The sequence below is a fragment of the Oncorhynchus mykiss genome, chromosome 3 (assembly GCF_013265735.2).
Source record: "Oncorhynchus mykiss isolate Arlee chromosome 3, USDA_OmykA_1.1, whole genome shotgun sequence".
NCBI classification, from domain to species: domain Eukaryota; kingdom Metazoa; phylum Chordata; class Actinopteri; order Salmoniformes; family Salmonidae; genus Oncorhynchus; species Oncorhynchus mykiss.
Genome location: NC_048567.1, coordinates 2,009,952 through 2,032,857, shown reverse-complemented (window position 1 = coordinate 2,032,857; position 22,906 = coordinate 2,009,952). Strand labels below are relative to the sequence as shown.

Below are 22,906 nucleotides of genomic sequence, written 5' to 3'. Positions count from 1 at the left end.
CATTCAAATACTGAAATTTGATACTCTTGGTATTGGATATGACTGAAAAATAATCTCACAGGCGTTGGACTAGTAACCGGAAGGTTGCAAGATCAAATCCCCGAGCTGACAAGGTAAAAATCTGTCGTTCTGCCCCTGAACAAGGCAGTTAACCCACTGTTCCTAGGCCGTCATTGAAAATAAGAATGTGTTCTTAACTGACCTGCCTAGTTAAATAAAGGTTAATTAATTAATGAAATACTTGAACTGCACCTTTAGTTGCCAAGGTAGAGTATATGATCAGTGAATATATTAAATGTACAGGCTACAATACAGTGGTGGAAAAAGTACTCAATTGTCATACTTGAGTAAAAGTATAGATACCTTAATAGAAAATGAAAAAGTAAAAGTGAAAGTCACCCAGTAAAATACAACTTGAGTAAAAGTCTAGAAGTATTTGGTTTTAAATATACTATATTAATCAAACCAGACGGCACCATTTTAAATTCCTTATATTAATCAAACCAGACGGCACCATTTAAAAAAATGGGCACACTTCAACACTAAGACATAATTTACAAACAAAACACTTGTGTTTAGTGAGTCCCCCAGATCAGAAGCAACAGAGATGACCAGGGATGTTCTCTTGATAAGTGTGTGAATTGGACCATTTTCCTGTCAAATTGTAACGAGTACTTTTGGGTGTCAGGGAAAATGTATGGAGTAAAAAGTACATTATTTTTTTAGGAATGTAGTGAAGTAAAAGTAAAACTTGGCAAAAATATAAATTAATAATGTACAGATACCCCCAAAAACAAATTAATTAGTACTTTAAATATTTTTACTTAAGTACTTTACACCACTGCTACAATGTGGGGATCTCATGCATGGTAATAACTACATATATACATACAACTTGCATGCTTGGCACAAAGTTATATTACATTCTACTCAATCCATAAGCTTCATTAATGTCATTAAGACTGTTTTGAAGTTGATACAACTGGCTATGATTTTGTATTTATTTTTATTTATTTAACCTTTATTTAACTAGGCAAGTCAGTTAAGAACAAATTCTTATTTACAATGACGGCCTACACTGATAGCTGAGGCGCATCACTAGGTTCTGAACAAATATGTATTCCAAAAGTTTTTGGATCGATACACAGATCGGCTACATAGCTAGCTACACATCCATAGGCATACAGGTAATTTTATCCTCCACTGCACAATAAGCAAGAAAATAGCTAGCTAGCTACGTTACCTTGGCCTCATTGTATGGACAATATTAGCAAGGCAAGCGTACACAATTGTACATTACATTTGCAGTAAATGCTTTAGCTAGGTATATTCTTTACATCCACTGTTTCACAAGACGACAGCCTGGTTTGCTGGTTGTTTCAGGAGTCGATAAAACATTAAACAACTAGAATTACAATTTCATACTCATGTCACAACACCCATAGAGCTAGCCAGCTAGCTGGCTAATGTTAGCTAGTCAGCTAGCTGGCTAATGTTAGCTAGTCAGATAGCTTGCTAAATAGTGATTTTCATAAATTAACTTAATGACAAAAAAAATACATAATCGTTTGTCTCTACATTAAGTAACATATTCCTCTCAATTGTACATTTTTTTTGCATGATATGCTATGACGTTATAATTACTTACATTTGCTCCCATCCTAGTATTTTTGTCAGCCATCTTTGCTGAATAAAGTCTCCAGCCTTGGGTCTCCTAGCATCAACTTGGTAATGGGAACCAGTCAATATGATTGGTCATCGCCCAGTGGTCGTCGCTGGTGATGTGCATGAAGTTGGGAAATGTTGAACATTTTCACTGCCACCTACCCTCCGCACAAAGATCCCCCGCCCTCTCCGCTTCTCACCGCTTTCCTTCCATTGAAAATGAATGGGAAGCGGTGTTTCACAGCGCGGCACCACCTGCTAGTGTACAAGGTGCATAAGGGTAACGATAGGTAGGACAGTGGGTCCATCTGGGATAGAAACCCAAATCCCTCTGCAACAGTGCCCCCTGGAGGTACACTGTGAATGCATTACTTACCTGCAAAAAAATGTCCCACCCTGCAGTAAAGACAACACACACACATGCACACATACACACACACACACACACAGATAAACAGACACCACACACACATGCACGCACACACACACCCCATGCTGTGTTTGGGAGCGGCTGCAACGTCGCTGACCTCTCCTTTCATCTCAGATCCAGTAACAACCATGTTGACTTTTCAACCCAGCCCCAGTAATAACACTGGGACTAACAAGCTTTAGACTGATATCCCTAACATCCACAGACTGGGAGCAACAAAAACCATTACATTCGTCTCAGAGCTATGGGATCTGATGAAGCTGAATGGGAGATATTTCAGTTTTATGCCTCTACTGCCTAAAACACATGCAACGTGTGACAAATCTGTTGAGCCACAGAACAAACAACATGATGAAAAAAGAGAAGATTTCATCAAACATTTCAACCCTGTTCCCTGTACTAAACACGGCATGTCAGAATAAGCCAGTGTACCTTTTAACATTCTGAACATAGAAAAGAGAAATCAGAAACTGAGGGGAAAACGCTAAAGATCAAAAGAGCCTTTTCATGCTATCGTGTTTCTGCTCTGCCTGCTGATGATGCTAACTGATGTTGAAATGCACCACATTCTTGGTGTTTATAGAAAACCTTTCTTCTTTCCTTTCCAATAACTTCAGAAGCCTTTAACACATTTCTCTCCTCTCTCTACAATATACATGATTGATTGACATTTTCCTTTGCCTTTAATGTGAACACGATGGATCTTCCTCATTGGGTTCTCCACCGCTTCTGGGAAATGGTCAATTCAGTCAATGTCCTGGTGGAGAAGGTCAGACCGTCGGAGCACACCCAGTTAAACGAGAGAAAGCAGAGGATGATCCCAGGTTGTCACCTCAAAGGGAGGAAGATCATGTTGAGGAAACAGATGGGCTGGTAACCTCTTTCACACCTATCTGGACAGAGGGTCTTTACGAGGGGTTGTGGGGGGACTCTTATATCCTTGGATCTCCAGGGCCAGTCAGAGTCAGTGTGTCCAATCCCTGTGTAATCCCCCACCAGTTTGTTCTGCACATTTCACGCCAGGTGGGGGGAGTGGCATAACTCACAGGCCCCATAACTCACAGGATGGGGTCTGGCTGCTTCAGGCGAGGTGGCAGGTACCCCTGTCAGATGAAAGAAGACAACAAAGACAGCCCCTTTGGACACAGAGCGTGGCAGCCCAGGGGAAAACGGGCACCCCAGTGGCTGATGGGACGAGATGGGGAGGAGTGACACCTCGTGACTCTGTCAAGTCTGTTGAGGGTCTGTTTCTGCCATCAGGATCAGTTGACGTCTCAGTGACAGCATCACATCATTCTGAAGATCCAAGTCATCACCAACCTGGGCTCCATGTTTTTACAGGACAGACGGGAGTGGCTGACTAACTGGGAGAAGAGGATATTGGGCAAGGGCTTTCTGACTAACTGGGAGAAGAGGATCTTGGGCAAGGGCTTTCTGACTAACTGGGAGAAGAGGATATTGGGCAAGGGCTTTCTGAATCTCTACAGGCCCTTGTTATGATATGGGGGGGAAGGTTGGTGTTATAGACAAACACACTACCATGATACACTTCCACACTCCATCCCCAGGTGGCAGCACTAAAATGGTCTATCTGCTGAGCCAAGCTTTTATTTGCACACAGGTGCTGCCAATGAAGATGATTGTCAGTCCGGGAGAGAGAGGAGGTTGGAAACTTCTCAGAGGCCTTTCTTTGTGTTAGTCCACCTCTGAAGATGGGAATGCTTTTAAGTTGTTATTTTGTTGTTGTACATATTTATATTGTCATCATGAATAATCTGCTTGGATTGGCCGACCATTGGAGTCATGACGGAGCTGGCCCTGGCCCTGGCCCTAAGGTGGCTGTCTCCTGGGCACATTCAATACCTGGTCGCATATACTTACTTCTCACATTTATGCACACATCAAATCTGAGCACTGCTGCACTAGGGAGAGAGGCTTGCTCTCTATTGCTGCAGCTGCGGAGGGGCCGGGGTTTGTGAGATGGGAGCGTGCAGATGGAGGGAGAGAGAGGGAGACGCTGTAGCCAAGGCAACTCGGCGACAGCCAAGACTTAATAACTTGTAGCAGCCACAACGTTATTTATCATCCCATATAACAGTGCCTGTCTTGACTGGAGTAGCCTAGAGAAGCTAGCTACACAGTATAGCTAGCTAGGCTAATTGAAGCTACATGCTGCGCCCATTCGGATAAACCACAACCCCATTCAGTAAAACCACAACCCCATTCAAATAAACCACAACCCCATTCACATAAACCACAACCCCATTCATATAAACCACAACTCCATTCAGGTAAACCACAACCCCATTCATATAAACCACAACCCCATTCATATAAAACACAACCCAATTCATATAAACCACAACTCCATTCATATAAACCACAACCCCATTCAGATAAACCACAACTCCATTCATATAAACCACAACCCCATTCATATAAAACACAACTCCATTCATATAAACCACAACCCCATTCATATAAACCACAACTCCATTCATATAAACCACAACTCCATTCACATAAACCACAACCCAATTCATATAAACCACAACTCCATTCAGGTAAACCACAACCCCATTCATATAAACCACAACCCCATTCATATAAACCACAACTCCATTCATATAAACCACAACTCCATTCACATAAACCACAACCCCATTCATATAAACCACAACTCCATTCAGGTAAACCACAACCCCATTCATATAAACCACAACCCCATTCATATAAACCACAACTCCATTCATATAAACCACAACCCCATTCATATAAACCACAACCCCATTCAGATAAACCACAACTCCATTCATATAAACCACAACCCCATTCATATAAACCACAACCCCATTCATATAAACCACAACCCCATTCATATAAACCACAACCCCATTAATTTAAACCACAACCCCATTCATATAAACCACAACCCCATTCATATAAACCACAACTCCATTCAGGTAAACCACAACCCCATTCATATAAACCACAACCCCATTCATATAAACCACAACCCCATTCATATAAACCACAACCCCATTCATATAAACCACAACCCCATTCATATAAACCACAACCCCATTCATATAAACCACAACCCCATTCAGGTAAATCAACAGCCTACCTGTTGATTGCTCGTTGTAGCCTACTCCTGTTCATTTCACAAACTTTTCATTCCGTCATTTTATTCCAAGTTTCATTGCATTAGTGAACTCTGCTACACACTTGCTACACATTGAGCCTCTTTGCTGCTTTGACTGGGCAACGTAAACAACAAGCTCCACATGGGTTGGCCACCGGTCTATTTATGGGTCGGCCACCGGTCTATTTATGGGTCGGCCACCGGTCTATTTATGGGTCGGCCACCGGTCTATTTATGGGTCGGCCACCGGTCTATTTATGGGTCGGCCACCGGTCTATTTATGGGTCGGCCACCGGTCTATTTATGGGGCGCACGTCATTGAAAAGTGTGTTTTTCTATTTTTTTACAATTTCACATGTATACTGACATTTTATTTAGAAAAAGCCTTTCAGCATTAGAATACATGAAAGTATATGAAAATACAGTGACATAGCAGACATTGTTTGTCAAATAAAGTTGAAGTCAAATTGTAGTTTAAAATTAAACAAACCAAAAAAAAAGACAAAAAACACATTAATCTAACATAAACACTTGCGACAGCCTCTTTAAATTATTCCATTTCTCATCCATACAGGATGAGACATGAATGATTCATGGCCCAGCATGCACTGGGACAGGAAATGGAAACAAATAGAGGGAGGCTTAGGTTGCGTCCCAAATGGCACCCAATTCTTTATAAAACACTGCTTATGACCAGGCCCGGGGAATAGGGTGCCATTTGGGATGTAACCCAGGCTAAAACCCCAGCCAGCCAGGTCCCCCAGCCCCAGTCCCCCAGCCCACCTCTCAGCTGCAGCCTGTCTGAGTGACTGAGAGAGCCCCTCTGTGGCGCAAGGCTACTCCCCCGGTAAGTGCAATGGGGAGTATCAACATTCCTCCAACTAGGCTATACAACAGTACAGCACTGCCCACTCATTTATAAAAGAGAAGCTGTTGTAGGAGAAATGTCGTGGTATGTCTGTAAGGACTGCTCTGACCCTCTCTCCCTCAGTGTGGCTCCAGCTGCAGGTGATGTTGCGTGGGGAACATTGGAGTAGAGGAGTGAGGAACATGACTGGAAATGAGGGATGAGTTACCCTACATACAGTACTGTGTGGAATGTTCTCCACTAACAAAACTGAGGGATGAGTTACCCTACATACAGTACTGTGTAGAATGTTCTCCACTAACAACACTGAGGGATGAGTTGCCCTACATACAGTACTGTGTAGAATGTTCTCCACTAACAACACTGAGGGATGAGTTACCCTACATACAGTACTGTGTAGAATGTTCTCCACTAGCAAAACCGCAGTGTCAGAATTAGATGTCTTCTAAGGTTTCATCCCACATCAGTAGTGCACTATATAGGGAATAGGGTGCCATTTGGGATATACGTAGATAATGTACTGTATGTATGGCATATAGCTAATGTATTTATAATATATGTATATATAATACGAATAAGAATTGTTGTCTAGAGACAGTGACAAAAGGACAGGAAGTTAAGAGAGACATTATGTTAGAAGGCCGTATTCAAATCCACTCCAACACAGTACTGTAGATGTGCTGTAGGTAGCAGCAGTGTAACCTCTAGATCACCTGACCAGCGCTCCACACCACATCTCTGGTGTTCCTATCATGACAACACACTGAGATAGACTCCAGCGCTCCACACCACGTCTCTGGTGTTCCTATCATGACAACACACTGAGATAGACTCCAGCGCTCCACACCACATCTCTGGTGTTCCTATCATGACAACACACTGAGATAGACTCCAGCTCTCCACACCACGTCTCTGGTGTTCCTATCATGACAACACACTGAGATAGACTCCAGCTCTCCACACCACGTCTCTGGTGTTCCTATCATGACAACACACTGAGATAGACTCCAGCGCTCCACACCACGTCTCTGGTGTTCCTATCATGACAACACACTGAGATAGACTCCAGCGCTCCACACCACGTCTCTGGTGTTCCTATCATGACAACACACTGAGATAGACTCCAGTGCTCCACACCATGTCTCTGGTGTTCCTATCATGACAACACACTGAGATAGACTCCAGCGCTCCACACCACGTCTCTGGTGTTCCTATCATGACAACACACTGAGATAGACTCCAGCGCGCCACACCATGTCTCTGGTGTTCCTATCATGACAACACACTGAGATAGACTCCAGCGCTCCACACCACGTCTCTGGTGTTCCTATCATGACAACACACTGAGATAGACTCTAGCGCTCCACACCACGTCTCTGGTGTTCCTATCATGACAACACACTGAGATAGACTCCAGCGCTCCACACCACGTCTCTGGTGTTCCTATCATGACAACACACTGAGATAGACTCCAGCGCTCCACACCACGTCTCTGGTGTTCCTATCATGATAACACACTGAGATAGACTCCAGCTCTCCACACCACGTCTCTGGTGTTCCTATCATGACAACACACTGAGATAGACTCCAGCGCTCCACACCACGTCTCTGGTGTTCCTATCATGACAACACACTGAGATAGACTCCAGCGCTCCACACCACGTCTCTGGTGTTCCTATCATGACAACACACTGAGATAGACTCCAGCGCTCCACACCACGTCTCTGGTGTTCCTATCATGACAACACACTGAGATAGACTCCAGCGCTCCACACCACGTCTCTGGTGTTCCTATCATGATAACACACTGAGATAGACTCCAGCGCTCCACACCACGTCTCTGGTGTTCCTATCATGAAAACACACTGAGATAGACTCCAGCGCTCCACACCACATGCCTCTCTTTAACCTCACACACACACATAATGCATACACAAACACACACACTTGCGCACACACACACATACAGTAGATTAATATACTCAGGACCCTCGCCCACTTGACCCAGCTGCATTTTTCATGCTCTGAAAACAGCCGTTCATTTCTCTGTTATCCCCTGCTAACATTATACTGTAGCAAGATAGGAGGGATGCTGACATCCCTCAGACAGACAAAATGTAATCAGAACACATCAGAGCATAAAAGCCAAATATAGACAGCCCAAGAGGATACGTCCCAAATGGCACCCTATTCCTGATATAGTGCACTACTTTTGACCAGAACTGATTTTAGCCAAGGTCAAAAGTAGTGCACTAAATAGGGAACAGGGTGCCATTTGAGATGCAACCCAAACCTCTGAGGCCATGCACTATAAACCTGTCTCTCACCTCTCAGCCTTCCTCCTTTCTCTGAGCCTCTGTCTGTCTCCACTTCTTCCCAATCTGGCAATACAGTACATATTAAGTGTCCCAATCTGGCCCTGCCAAGCACTACACATTAACTGTCCCAATCTTGCCCTGCCCAGCACTACATATCAACAGTCCCAATCTGGCCCTGCCCAGCACTACATATCAACAGTCCCAATCTGTCCCTGCCCAGAACTACATATCAACAGTCCCAATCTTGCCCTGCCCAGCACTACATATCAACAGTCCCAATCTGGCCCTGCCCAGCACTACATATCAACAGTCCCAATCTGTCCCTGCCCAGAACTACATATCAACAGTCCCAATCTGGCCCTGCACAGCACTACATATCAACAGTCCCAATCTGGCCCTGCCCAGCACTACATATCAACAGTCCCAATCTGGCCCTGCCCAGCACTACATATCAACAGTCCAATCTGGCCCTGCCCAGCACTAGATATCAACAGTCCCAATCTGGCCCTGCCAAGGACAACATATCAATAGTCCCAATCTGTCCCTGCCAAGAACTACATATCAACAGTCCAAATCTGGCCCTGCCAAGGACAACATATCAACAGTCCCAATCTGTCCCTGCCCAGCACAACATATCAACAGTCCAAATCTGGCCCTGCCCAGCACTACATATCAACAGTCCCAATCTGGCCCTGCCCAGCACTACATATCAACAGTCCAATCTGGCCCTGCCCAGCACTAGATATCAACAGTCCAAATCTGGCCCTGCCAAGCACTACATATCAATAGTCCCAATCTGTCCCTGCCCAGCACTACATATCAATAGTCCCAATCTGGCCCTGCCCAGCACTACATATCAACAGTCCCAATCTGGCCCTGCCAAGGACAACATATCAATAGTCCCAATCTGTCCCTGCCAAGAACTACATATCAACAGTCCCAATCTGGCCCTGCCAAGAACTACATATCAACAGTCCCAATCTGGCCCTGCCGAGCACTACACATTAAATGTCCCAATCTGGCTCTGCCGAGCACTACACATTAAATGTCCCAATCTGGCCCTGCCGAGCACTACACATTAAATGTCCCAATCTGGCTCTGCCGAGCACTACATATCAACAGTCCCAATCTGTCCCTGCCGAGCACTACATATCAACAGTCCCAAATCCCTATAAACAGCATATATACCATAATGTATACATAACTTACTCATTATAGGAAAGCTATTACTATCATGTATCACATTGTTTTGCAGGTAAAGTAGGTGATCAAATAAATGAAGATCCTACATCTGTAATATGTACATTTAGGTAGGAAAAATAGTGTCCGTGTGTGTGTGTGTGGGGGGGGATTGCGTCATCTATGAATCTGTTGGGACAGTATGCGAATTGGAGTGGGTCCAGGGTGTCTGGGATGGGTGTTGATCTGAGCCATGACCAGCCTTTCAAAGCATTTCATGGCTATAGATGTGATTTCTACGGGGCGATAGTCATTTAGACAGGTTACCTTGGCGTTCTTGGGTACAGGGACTATGGTGGTCTCCTTGAAACATGTAGGTATTACAGACTGGGTCAGGGAGAGATTGAAAAAGATACTTGCCAACTAGTCAGCGCTCTGAGTACGCGTCCTGTATCCTGTATCAAATTGTACTGCAAAGTAGGTGAAATGTTCTGTATAAAACATGCATTTATGAAAAGTTATGGAGAGATGTTTTCAGCCTCAATCATTTCTGAGGAGATACTGTGAAAAGTACATAGCTTGAATGGAAAACTACATTATATTTTATCATAAGCGCATGACACAGTTTATCAAGTGATTTGTTGGCATATAGCTAATATTCTTGTTTATTGCCAGACAGGCATGAAACCATTTACTTCCTGCCCTCATAACTAAATGCTAAGTAGGTAAATAAATAAATACAAGAAGCATTTGACAGAAGAGCACACTGTTGCCTGGTAACCTAATGGCATGCTGAGGATTCATCTCAGAATTAAACAGAACAACTACCACAGCCTACAAGCCTTTCAATTGCCCTCTATAGAAATCTCTATTCCCAAATGACAACAATGTACTACAATATACAGCATAACGTACACATATAGTCTCTCTACTGTCTGATGTATAGCAACTGTACTGTCTGATGTATAGTAACTGTACTGTCTGATGTATAGTAACTGTCTGATGTATAGTAACTGTCTGATGTATAGTAACTGTACTGTCTGATGTATAGTAACTATACTGTCTGATGTATAGTAACTGTCTGATGTATAGTAACTGTCTGATGTATAGTAACTGTCTGATGTATAGTAACTGTACTGTCTGATGTATAGCAACTGTCTGATGTATAGTAACTGTACTGTCTGATGTATAGTAACTATACTGTCTGATGTATAGTAACTGTCTGATGTATAGTAACTGTCTGATGTATAGTAACTGTCTGATGTATAGTAACTGTACTGTCTGATGTATAGCAACTGTACTGTCTGATGTATAGCAACTGTACTGTCTGATGTATAGCAACTGTCTGATGTATAGTAACTGTACTGTCTGATGTATAGTAACTGTCTGATGTATAGCAACTGTACTGTCTGATGTATAGTAACTATACTGTCTGATGTATAGTAACTGTCTGATGTATAGTAACTGTCTGATGTATAGCAACTGTATGATGTATAGCAACTGTACTGTCTGATGTATAGCAACTGTACTGTCTGATGTATAGCAACTGTACTGTCTGATGTATAGCAACTGTCTGATGTATAGTAACTGTACTGTCTGATGTATAGTAACTGTCTGATGTATAGCAACTCTACTGTCTGATGTATAGTAACTGTCTGATGTATAGCAACTCTACTGTCTGATGTATAGTAACTGTCTGATGTATAGTAACTGTACTGTCTGATGTATAGTAACTGTACTGTCTGATGTACAGTAACTGTCTGATGTATAGTAACTGTACTGTCTGATGTATAGTAACTGTCTGATGTATAGCAACTGTACTGTCTGATGTATAGTAACTGTCTGATGTATAGTAACTGTACTGTCTGATGTATAGTAACTGTACTGTCTGATGTATAGTAACTGTCTGATGTATAGCAACTGTACTGTCTGATGCATAGCAACTGTCTGATGTATAGTAACTGTCTGATGTATAGTAACTGTCTGATGTATAGTAACTGTCTGATGTATAGTAACTGTCTGATGTATAGTAACTGTACTGTCTGATGTATAGTAACTGTCTGATGTATAGCAACTGTCTGATGTATAGCAACTGTACTGTCTGATGTATAGCAACTGTACTGTCTGATGTATAGCAACTGTACTGTCTGATGTATAGTAACTGTCTGATGTATAGTAACTGTACTGTCTGATGTATAGTAACTGTCTGATGTATAGCAACTGTACTGTCTGATGTATAGTAACTGTCTGATGTATAGCAACTGTACTGTCTGATGCATAGCAACTGTCTGATGTATAGTAACTGTCTGATGTATAGTAACTGTCTGATGTATAGTAACTGTCTGATGTATAGTAACTGTCTGATGTATAGTAACTGTACTGTCTGATGTATAGTAACTGTCTGATGTATAGCAACTGTACTGTCTGATGTATAGTAACTGTCTGATGTATAGCAACTGTACTGTCTGATGTATAGTAACTGTCTGATGTATAGCAACTGTACTGTCTGATGCATAGCAACTGTCTGATGTATAGTAACTGTCTGATGTATAGTAACTGTCTGATGTATAGTAACTGTCTGATGTATAGTAACTGTACTGTCTGATGTATAGTAACTGTCTGATGTATAGCAACTGTCTGATGTATAGCAACTGTACTGTCTGATGTATAGCAACTGTACTGTCTGATGTATAGCAACTGTACTGTCTGATGTATAGTAACTGTCTGATGTATAGTAACTGTCTGATGTATAGCAACTGTACTGTCTGATGTATAGCAACTGTACTGTCTGATGTATAGTAACTGTCTGATGTATAGCAACTGTACTGTCTGATGCATAGCAACTGTACTGTCTGATGTATAGTAACTGTCTGATGTATAGTAACTGTCTGATGTATAGTAACTGTCTGATGTATAGTAACTGTCTGATGTATAGTAACTGTCTGATGTATAGTAACTGTCTGATGTATAGTAACTGTCTGATGTATAGTAACTGTACTGTCTGATGTATAGTAACTGTCTGATGTATAGTAACTGTATGATGTATAGTAACTGTACTGTCTGATGTATAGTAACTGTCTGATGTATAGTAACTGTACTGTCTGATGTATAGTAACTGTACTGTCTGATGTATAGTAACTGTCTGATGTATAGTAACTGTACTGTCTGATGTATAGTAACTGTACTGTCTGATGTATAGTAACTGTCTGATGTATAGTAACTGTACTGTCTGATGTATAGTAACTGTCTGATGTATAGTAACTGTCTGATGTATAGTAACTGTACTGTCTGATGTATAGTAACTGTCTGATGTATAGTAACTGTCTGATGTATAGCAACTGTCTGATGTATAGTAACTGTCTGATGTATAGTAACTGTCTGATGTATAGTAACTGTACTGTCTGATGTATAGTAACTGTCTGATGTATAGTAACTGTATGATGTATAGTAACTGTCTGATGTATAGCAACTGTACTGTCTGATGCATAGCAACTGTACTGTCTGATGTATAGTAACTGTACTGTCTGATGTACAGTAACTGTCTGATGTATAGTAACTGTACTGTCTGATGTATAGTAACTGTCTGATGTATAGTAACTGTATGATGTATAGTAACTGTACTGTCTGATGTATAGTAACTGTCTGATGTATAGTAACTGTACTGTCTGATGTATAGTAACTGTACTGTCTGATGTATAGTAACTGTCTGATGTATAGTAACTGTACTGTCTGATGTATAGTAACTGTACTGTCTGATGTATAGTAACTGTCTGATGTATAGTAACTGTACTGTCTGATGTATAGTAACTGTCTGATGTATAGTAACTGTCTGATGTATAGTAACTGTACTGTCTGATGTATAGTAACTGTCTGATGTATAGTAACTGTCTGATGTATAGCAACTGTCTGATGTATAGTAACTGTCTGATGTATAGTAACTGTCTGATGTATAGTAACTGTACTGTCTGATGTATAGTAACTGTCTGATGTATAGTAACTGTATGATGTATAGTAACTGTCTGATGTATAGCAACTGTACTGTCTGATGCATAGCAACTGTACTGTCTGATGTATAGTAACTGTACTGTCTGATGTACAGTAACTGTCTGATGTATAGTAACTATACTGTCTGATGTATAGTAACTGTACTGTCTGATGTACAGTAACTGTCTGATGTATAGTAACTGTCTGATGTATAGTAACTGTCTGATGTATAGTAACTGTCTGATGTATAGTAACTGTCTGATGTATAGTAACTGTCTGATGTATATTAACTGTCTGATGTAATGTAACTGTCTGATGTATAGTAACTGTCTGATGTACAGTAACTGTCTGATGTATATTAACTGTCTGATGTATAGTAACTGTCTGATGTATAGTAACTGTCTGATGTATAGTAACTGTCTGATGTACAGTAACTGTACTGTCTGATGTATAGTAACTGTCTGATGTATATTAACTGTCTGATGTATACTAACTGTATGATGTATAGTAACTGTCTGGTGTATAGTAACTGTATGATGTATAGTAACTGTCTGATGTATAGTAACTGTCTAATGTATAGTAACTGTCTGATGTATAGCAACTGTCTGATGTATAGTAACTGTCTGATGTATAGTAACTGTCTGATGTATAGTAACTGTCTAATGTATAGTAACTGTCTGATGTATAGCAACTGTCTGATGTATAGTAACTGTCTGATGTATAGTAACTGTCTGATGTATAGTAACAGTCTGGTGTATAGTAACTATACTGTCTGATGTACAGTAACTGTATGATGTATAGTAACTGTATGATGTATATTAACTGTCTGATGTATAGTAACTGTACTGTCTGATGTATAGTAACTGTCTGATGTATAGTAACTGTACTGTCTGATGTATAGTAACTGTCTGATGTATAGTAACTGTCTGATGTATAGTAACTGTACTGTCTGATGTATAGTAACTGTCTGATGTATAGTAACTGTCTGATGTATAGTAACTGTCTGATGTATAGTAACTGTACTGTCTGATGTATAGTAACTGTCTGATGTATAGTAATTGTCTGATGTATATTAACTGTCTGATGTATAGTAACTGTACTGTTTGATGTATAGTAACTGTCTGATGTATAGTAACTGTACTGTTTGATGTATAGTAACTGTCTGATGTATACTAACTATACTGTTTGATGTATAGTAATTGTCTGATGTATATTAACTGTCTGATGTATAGTAACTGTACTGTTTGATGTATAGTAACTGTCTGATGTATACTAACTATACTGTCTGATGTATACTAACTGTCTGATGTATAGCAACTGTACTGTCTGATGTATAGTAACAGTCTGGTGTATAGTAACTATACTGTCTGATGTATAATAACTGTCTGATGTATAGCAACTGTACTGTCTGATGTATACTAACTGTCTGATGTATAGCAACTGTACTGTCTGATGTATAGTAACAGTCTGGTGTATAGTAACTATACTGTCTGATGTATAATAACTGTCTGATGTATACTAACTATACTGTCTGATGTATAGTAACTGTCTGATGTATACTAACTATACTGTCTGATGTATAGTAACAGTCTGGTGTATAGTAACTATACTGTCTGATGTATAGTAACTGTCTGATGTATACTAACTATACTGTCTGATGTATAGTAACAGTCTGGTGTATAGTAACTATACTGTCTGATGTATAGTAACTGTCTGATGTATAGTAATTGTCTGATGTATATTAACTGTCTGATGTATAGTAACTGTACTGTTTGATGTATAGTAACTGTCTGATGTATAGTAACTGTACTGTTTGATGTATAGTAACTGTCTGATGTATACTAACTATACTGTTTGATGTATAGTAATTGTCTGATGTATATTAACTGTCTGATGTATAGTAACTGTACTGTTTGATGTATAGTAACTGTCTGATGTATACTAACTATACTGTCTGATGTATACTAACTGTCTGATGTATAGCAACTGTACTGTCTGATGTATAGTAACAGTCTGGTGTATAGTAACTATACTGTCTGATGTATAATAACTGTCTGATGTATAGCAACTGTACTGTCTGATGTATACTAACTGTCTGATGTATAGCAACTGTACTGTCTGATGTATAGTAACAGACTGGTGTATAGTAACTATACTGTCTGATGTATAATAACTGTCTGATGTATACTAACTATACTGTCTGATGTATAGTAACTGTCTGATGTATACTAACTATACTGTCTGATGTATAGTAACAGTCTGGTGTATAGTAACTATACTGTCTGATGTATAGTAACTGTCTGATGTATACTAACTATACTGTCTGATGTATAGTAACAGTCTGGTGTATAGTAACTATACTGTCTGATGTATAGTAACTGTCTGATGTATACTAACTATACTGTCTGATGTATAGTAACTGTCTGATGTATAGTAACTATACTGTCTGATGTATAGTAACTGTCTGATGTATACTAACTATACTGTCTGATGTATACTAACTATACTGTCTGATGTCTAGTAACTGTCTGATGTGTATACTAACTACACTGTCTGATGTATAGTAGCTGTACTGTCTGATGTATACTAACTATACTGTCTGATGTATAGTAACTATACTGTCTGATGTATACTAACTATACTGTCTGATGTATAGTAACTGTACTGTCTGATGTATAGTAACTGTCTGATGTATACTAACTATACTGTCTGATGTATAGTAACTATACTGTCTGATGTATAGTAACTATACTGTCTGATGTATACTAACTATACTGTCTGATGTATACTAACTATACTGTCTGATGTATAGTAACTGTCTGATGTATAGTAACTGTACTGTATGATGTAAAGAAACTATCTGATATATAGTAACTGTACTGTCTGATGTATAGCAACTGTACTGTCTGATGTATATTAACTGTCTGATGTATAGTAACTGTCTGATGTATAGTAACTGTATGATGTATATTAACTGTCTGATGTATAGTAATTGTACTGTCTGATGTATAGTAATTGTCTGATGTATAGTAACTGTCTGATGTATAGCAACTGTACTGTCTGATGTATAGTAACTGTATGATGTATAGTATCTGTCTGATGTATAGTAACTGTCTGATGTATATTAACTGTCTGATGTATAGTAACTGTACTGTCTGATGTATAGTAACTGTCTGATGTATATTAACTGTCTGATGTATAGTAATTGTACTGTCTGATGTATAGTAACTGTCTGATGTATAGTAACTGTCTGATGTATAGTAACTGTCTGATGTATAGCAACTGTACTGTCTGATGTATAGTAACTGTATGATGTATAGTAACTGTCTGATGTATATTAACTGTCTGATGTATAGTAACTGTACTGTCTGATGTATAGTAACTGTCTGATGTATATTAACTGTCTGATGTATAGTAATTGTACTGTCTGATGTATAGTAACTGTCTGATGTATAGTAACTGTCTGATGTATAGTAACTGTCTGATGTATATTAACTGTCTGATGTATAGTAATTGTACTGTCTGATGTATAGTAACTGTCTGATGTATAGTAACTGTCTGATGTATAGTAACTGTCTGATGTATATTAACTGTCTGATGTATAGTAATTGTACTGTCTGATGTATAGTAATTGTCTGATGTATAGTAACTGTCTGATGTATAGCAACTGTCTGATGTATAGTAACTGTCTGATGTACAGTAACTGTACTGTCTGATGTATACTAACTGTATGATGTATATTAACTGTCTGATGTATAGTAATTGTCTGGTGTATAGTAACTATACTGTCTGATGTATAGCAACTGTACTGTCTGATGTATAGCAACTGTACTGTCTGATGTATAGTAGCTGTCTGATGTATAGTAACAGTCTGGTGTATAGTAACTATACTGTCTGATGTATAGTAACTGTCTGATGTATACTAACTATACTGTCTGATGTATAGTAACTGTCTGATGTATACTAACTATACTGTCTGATGTATAGTAACTATACTGTCTGATGTATACTAACTATACTGTCTGATGTATACTAACTATACTGTCTGATGTATAGTAACTTTCTGATGTATACTAACTATACTGTCTGATGTATAGTAACTATACTGTCTGATGTATACTAACTATACTGTCTGATGTATACTAACTATACTGTCTGATGTATAGTAACTATACTGTCTGATGTATACTAACTATACTGTCTGACGTATACTAACTATAGTGTCTGATGTATACTAACTATACTGTCTGATGTATAGTAACTGTACTGTCTGATGTATAGTAACTGTTTGATGTATACTAACTATACTGTCTGATGTATAGTAACTATACTGTCTGATGTATACTAACTATACTGTCTGATGTATACTAACTATACTGTCTGATGTATAGTAACTATACTGTCTGATGTATACTAACTATACTGTCTGACGTATACTAACTATAGTGTCTGATGTATACTAACTATACTGTATGATGTATAGTAACTGTCTGATGTATAGTAACTGTATGATGTATAGTAACTGTACTGTCTGATGTATAGTAACTGTACTGTCTGATGTATAGTAACTGTCTGATGTATAGTAACTGTCTGATGTATATTAACTGTACTGTCTGATGTATAGTAACTGTCTGATGTATAGTAACTGTCTGATGTATAGTAACTGTCTGATGTATAGTAACTGTCTGATGTATAGTAACTGTCTGATGTATAGTAACTGTCTGGTGTATAGTAACTGTCTGATGTATATTAACTGTACTGTCTGATGTATAGTAACTGTCTGATGTATAGTAACTGTATGATGTATATTAACTGTCTGATGTATAGTAACTGTATGATGTATAGTAACTGTCTGATGTATAGTAACTGTCTGATGTATAGTAACTGTACTGTCTGATGTATAGTAACTGTCTGATGTATAGTAATTGTACTGTCTGATGTATAGTAACTGTCTGATGTATAGTAACTGTACTGTCTGATGTATAGTAACTGTCTGATGTATAGTAACTGTCTGATGTATAGTAACTGTACTGTCTGATGTATATTAACTGTCTGATGTATAGTAACTGTCTGATGTATATTAACTGTCTGATGTATAGTAACTGTATGATGTATAGTAACTGTATGATGTATAGTAACTGTCTGATGTATAGTAACTGTCTGATGTACAGTAATTGTACTGTCTGATGTACAGTAACTGTATGATGTATAGTAACTGTCTGATGTATAGTAACTGTCTGATGTACAGTAATTGTACTGTCTGATGTACAGTAACTGTCTGATGTATAGTAACTGTCTGATGTACAGTAACTGTCTGATGTACAGTAACTGTATGATGTATAGTAACTGTCTGATGTATATTAACTGTCTGATGTATATTAACTGTCTGATGTATAGTAACTCTCTGATGTATAGTAACTGTACTGTCTGATGTATAGTAACTGTATGATGTATAGTAACTCTCTGATGTATAGTAACTGTCTGATGTATAGTAGGATATTGATTGACCATAAACACATTCTATTAGTCAAAAATGGCCATATTTATATTGTTACTGCCTATATATCTACTGTACGTATGAAACTTACAGTAATAAGGTTAACTGCTTTATGTTGTTGAAACTGATTCTATAATGCATTTCAATTTGTCAAGTTAAAACTGATTACTGTTGGTGAAAATGCTGGTTAAATTGACGGCACACATTTTCAATGTGTGAAATTCAATGTGTGAAATATGACTAACGTCAGAGCTTCTCATTTTGGTTCGCATACGGGCAATAATTACATAGCAAAATATGATCTGTTTTTTTTGCTCCCAATTTTCCCATTTTTCGATTAGTAATGTTATTTTTCACACAGTCATGTTATAAAGCACATGACTGTTGACTACTGTGCTGTATATCATTCCTCTGACCAGCGTCATCATACATACTTCCTCTTCCTCCATCCCAAATGGCACCCTATTCCCTATATAGTGCAACTACTTTTGACAAGAGCCCTGGGGGGAATAGGGTGCCATTTTGGACACATCACTGTTGTGAACCTCAGTACTCTCAAACCCTACACTCTCACATCACTTTAAAACTGTCATTAGTTTGGTGAAAAGGCCAACAAGGGGGCTCCCAAAGGCCATTTCATATCAATAGGAGAATAATAAAAAGAACAAAATGTTCAGCATTTCTTCTTTCAGTTCCCTTACATGTCCCTCACTACATTACAGGTCAGGTTTCAGTAAGATGTGAGGGAAAACACAGCCAGACACTGTATAACAAGGCATCAAATCAAACCTGCTATGGAGACATCTACTATATCAAAGGAGTGTTTGTGGAACAGAAACTATGATGACCAAGCCATTCAACAACAGGCCTTTAGTTTCAATTCCCTCTAAACTACAAGGCAATGCACACTTCTCTTTACTGTAACAAGTCCCATTTGAAACAATATCTACGTCCTAAATGGCACTCTATGCACTCGACAGTGCACTACTTTTTTTTACCAGGGCCCATGTTCAACAAGTGCTGTTCTAACTGGTTGAATGAACACATTCACAGGCATTATTCTTTCCTGTGTACAATGTGTCAAAACAATAAACAATTATCATCAAACTCAGTAAACACATTACATTACATTCACTTTGCAATCACAGTGTTATCGCAGAATTGGACCGACAAGTTAAATATCCAACTAGACATGAATGTATTGTCAGTGTGTGTTGACTAGCAGCACGTACTGTGCTGTGCCTCATTGGATCTGACTTGCCAATGTGCTTAGTAATATGGCCACACCTCTACGGACGTACATTATCATAATCTACAAGTGACTAACAATACCTGTCAAATCAACGTGTTTCGTCCCTCTGTATTTAATCCCAAAAAATGTTTTAATCTAAGCAACATTTTGGTACCATGAAACTGAGGCTGCATCCCAAATGGCATCCTATTCTATTAGCTCTGTCAAATGCAGTGCACTATATAGGGAAAAGGGTGCCAATCAGGATGCACTGTGTCAAACCTACTGTAAGTGCATGGAGCTGTTAAAATGACTCGGTCCATCCATGACACAGCTCAGATGGTACCTGCCCCCTCAAGCCATCTGAACAGCACAGAGTGGACATCTGTGAGCCCTCGCACTGCCAAGAAAAAGTCTGATGTAAAAATACCATCAACATTATGAGGTGGAGAAAAGACTGAAGGGTCGTTTGCACGTGGTCTGAGAAGGGCTTTCGTATCAAAACACATGAGCATTTTGTTCTTGTCACAGTTGAAAATGTCAAGTGAATACTGGCAAGCCCCCACTTCCTGTGTGTTCTCATTACCACGCCGAAATAACAGTTGGCTTTTGTCAACATCTGACACCTCGAGACAGAACATTGGCAGATACAATAGCTTCATAAAACCTGAAATTTACTCAAAAATTGAATCAAAGCCATCTAGCAGCATGTCTGCAATAAGTTACCATAGGAAACTTGGCAACTCAAACACTGGGGTCAACAAGACAGTCAAATATGCATTTTCACCAATATCACAACATCCCTACAGCCAATGCTGATTGATATTTAATTGAGCTGTCCACTCTTGGATTTAGAGTCAAATCTGAAAAAATATTTTAAAATTGCAAGGAATCAATGTTGACATCCTGTTTTTGTTTTATTGTGTAGGGGGAATGGGGGGGGGGGGGGGGTCACTTACCACTAGCTGGATCTGTTGGTCGTATGGTTGTCTGTGAGACGTAACGCTCGTAGGCGATCAGCCAGGATGACCGTGGTGGGTTTATAACTGTGCTGATTTTTTCTTCTGTGCTGTTGTCCTGTCTTTGCTCTTTGGCTGTTTGACTAGAGAAGTTGACTGTAGAACAAGAGATCCACAGATATTATGATGCTGATGAGAATGGACCATCCCTGTAACCAACAGGTGAACAATCTAGATAAGGGATAATACTAATATACTGATAGCGTGTATTGTAAAGCCACACACACACACACACACACACACACACACACACACACGTACACACACGTACACACACACACACATATACACATACACACACGTACACACACACACACACTCACCACATGAGGTGGGTGGCACCTTAATTGGGGAGGAAAGGCTTGTGGTAATGACTGGAGCAGAATGGTAGTGGAATGGTATCAAATACATCAAACACATAGTTTCCAGGGATTTAATGCCATTCCACCCCTCAGCAGCCTCTACTAACATAGCCGGCCATATAAACCTTATGTAAATGCATTTAAACAACCACTTTTTAAGTCAGCCGCTTAACACCATGTCTATCTATCTGTGGAGATAATAGCAGAGATGATACTGTTGCAGGCAGCTAACTCATTGTTACTTCAGTCACGTCTGGTGGTGAGATCATACATGTGGGCATTGGTCTATTTATAGTCTGGCTGTGGTACTGCTTGGAGACAGAATCAATGCGCATGGCATTTTATCTGTCTACCGGCGTAAAACAATTAAGGGGGACAATATCGGGTAGTTTATGCTCATGCAGAGTAATGTGAAGTATGTGCAATATGAATTCAGTTAGGTTATTATTAAGTAAAACATTTTGTATCATGTAATAAACAGCCTCTTACATAAAAAAAGCAAGTGGCAAGATACAGGTGGGCTATGAATGAAAACATGGAAGTCACTTTTGAACTGTGATAAAATACAATTAAGTTCAGACCAAGCTAGAGTTGACAGTAATAGGCTAAATAACAGTAATACATTCCGATTCAAAATAGTAGATTCTCTACTAAAAACATGATCATGTTTGCTACTGTACCGACCTGGTGCACTATTGTATCTCATTGCAAGGATTTGACACTAGCTATCTTACCTTCTGTACAACAAAACCACGTTGAGTTGAGAAGAAACTCGGTTGGATCAATTTGGCAACGGTAAAGTGAATTTAGTACCCTGCTCGAAGGCAGATAGAGGGCTTCGGGTCAGGCGAGCGCCGTGTTTTAAAATCGAAGCGAATAGAAATGCGTCTAAAAACGGTATGACGAATGGGCTAAAAATAACTACGAGGAGAGAGCAGGAGCCGTACAATCAAAATTGTAGCCTATGTGGTATTGAGGGACTGTAGACATAGCAACGGTGTTTATAAATACATGTGGATATAAAGTGATGTTATATTTCAACCTCTACAAGATTGCACTGGATAAAGAAGAACTAGTCTTAAAAATCATGCCTTGTTACAGGTGCCAGTGAATATCTTGATAACAGATTACCCTACATACATTTAAATAATACTAGACTACCTTGTGATTGTGTTTTTACTTTGTACTGCTATTACAATAGATTGCAT

At 39.3% G+C, this 22,906-nt stretch overlaps 1 protein-coding gene across 2 annotated transcripts in view; it reads right to left on the bottom strand.

Annotated features, from left to right (window-relative positions):
- LOC110513668 (histone deacetylase 9-B-like) overlaps positions 1–22,581 on the bottom strand; it is a 113,628-nt gene extending 91,047 nt beyond the window's left edge. Inside the window, exons 1-2 of one of the 2 annotated variants that reach the window (XM_036965598.1) lie at positions 22,433–22,581; positions 21,277–21,432 (exon numbers count right to left, since the gene is read on the bottom strand). The gene's annotated coding sequence lies outside the window, so the exon portion shown is untranslated. Of the gene's footprint in view, positions 1–21,276; positions 21,486–22,432 lie in introns of both variants that reach the window. The other variant, XM_036965601.1, reaches the window with a different exon arrangement.
- Between the last annotated feature and the right edge of the window lie 325 nt (positions 22,582–22,906).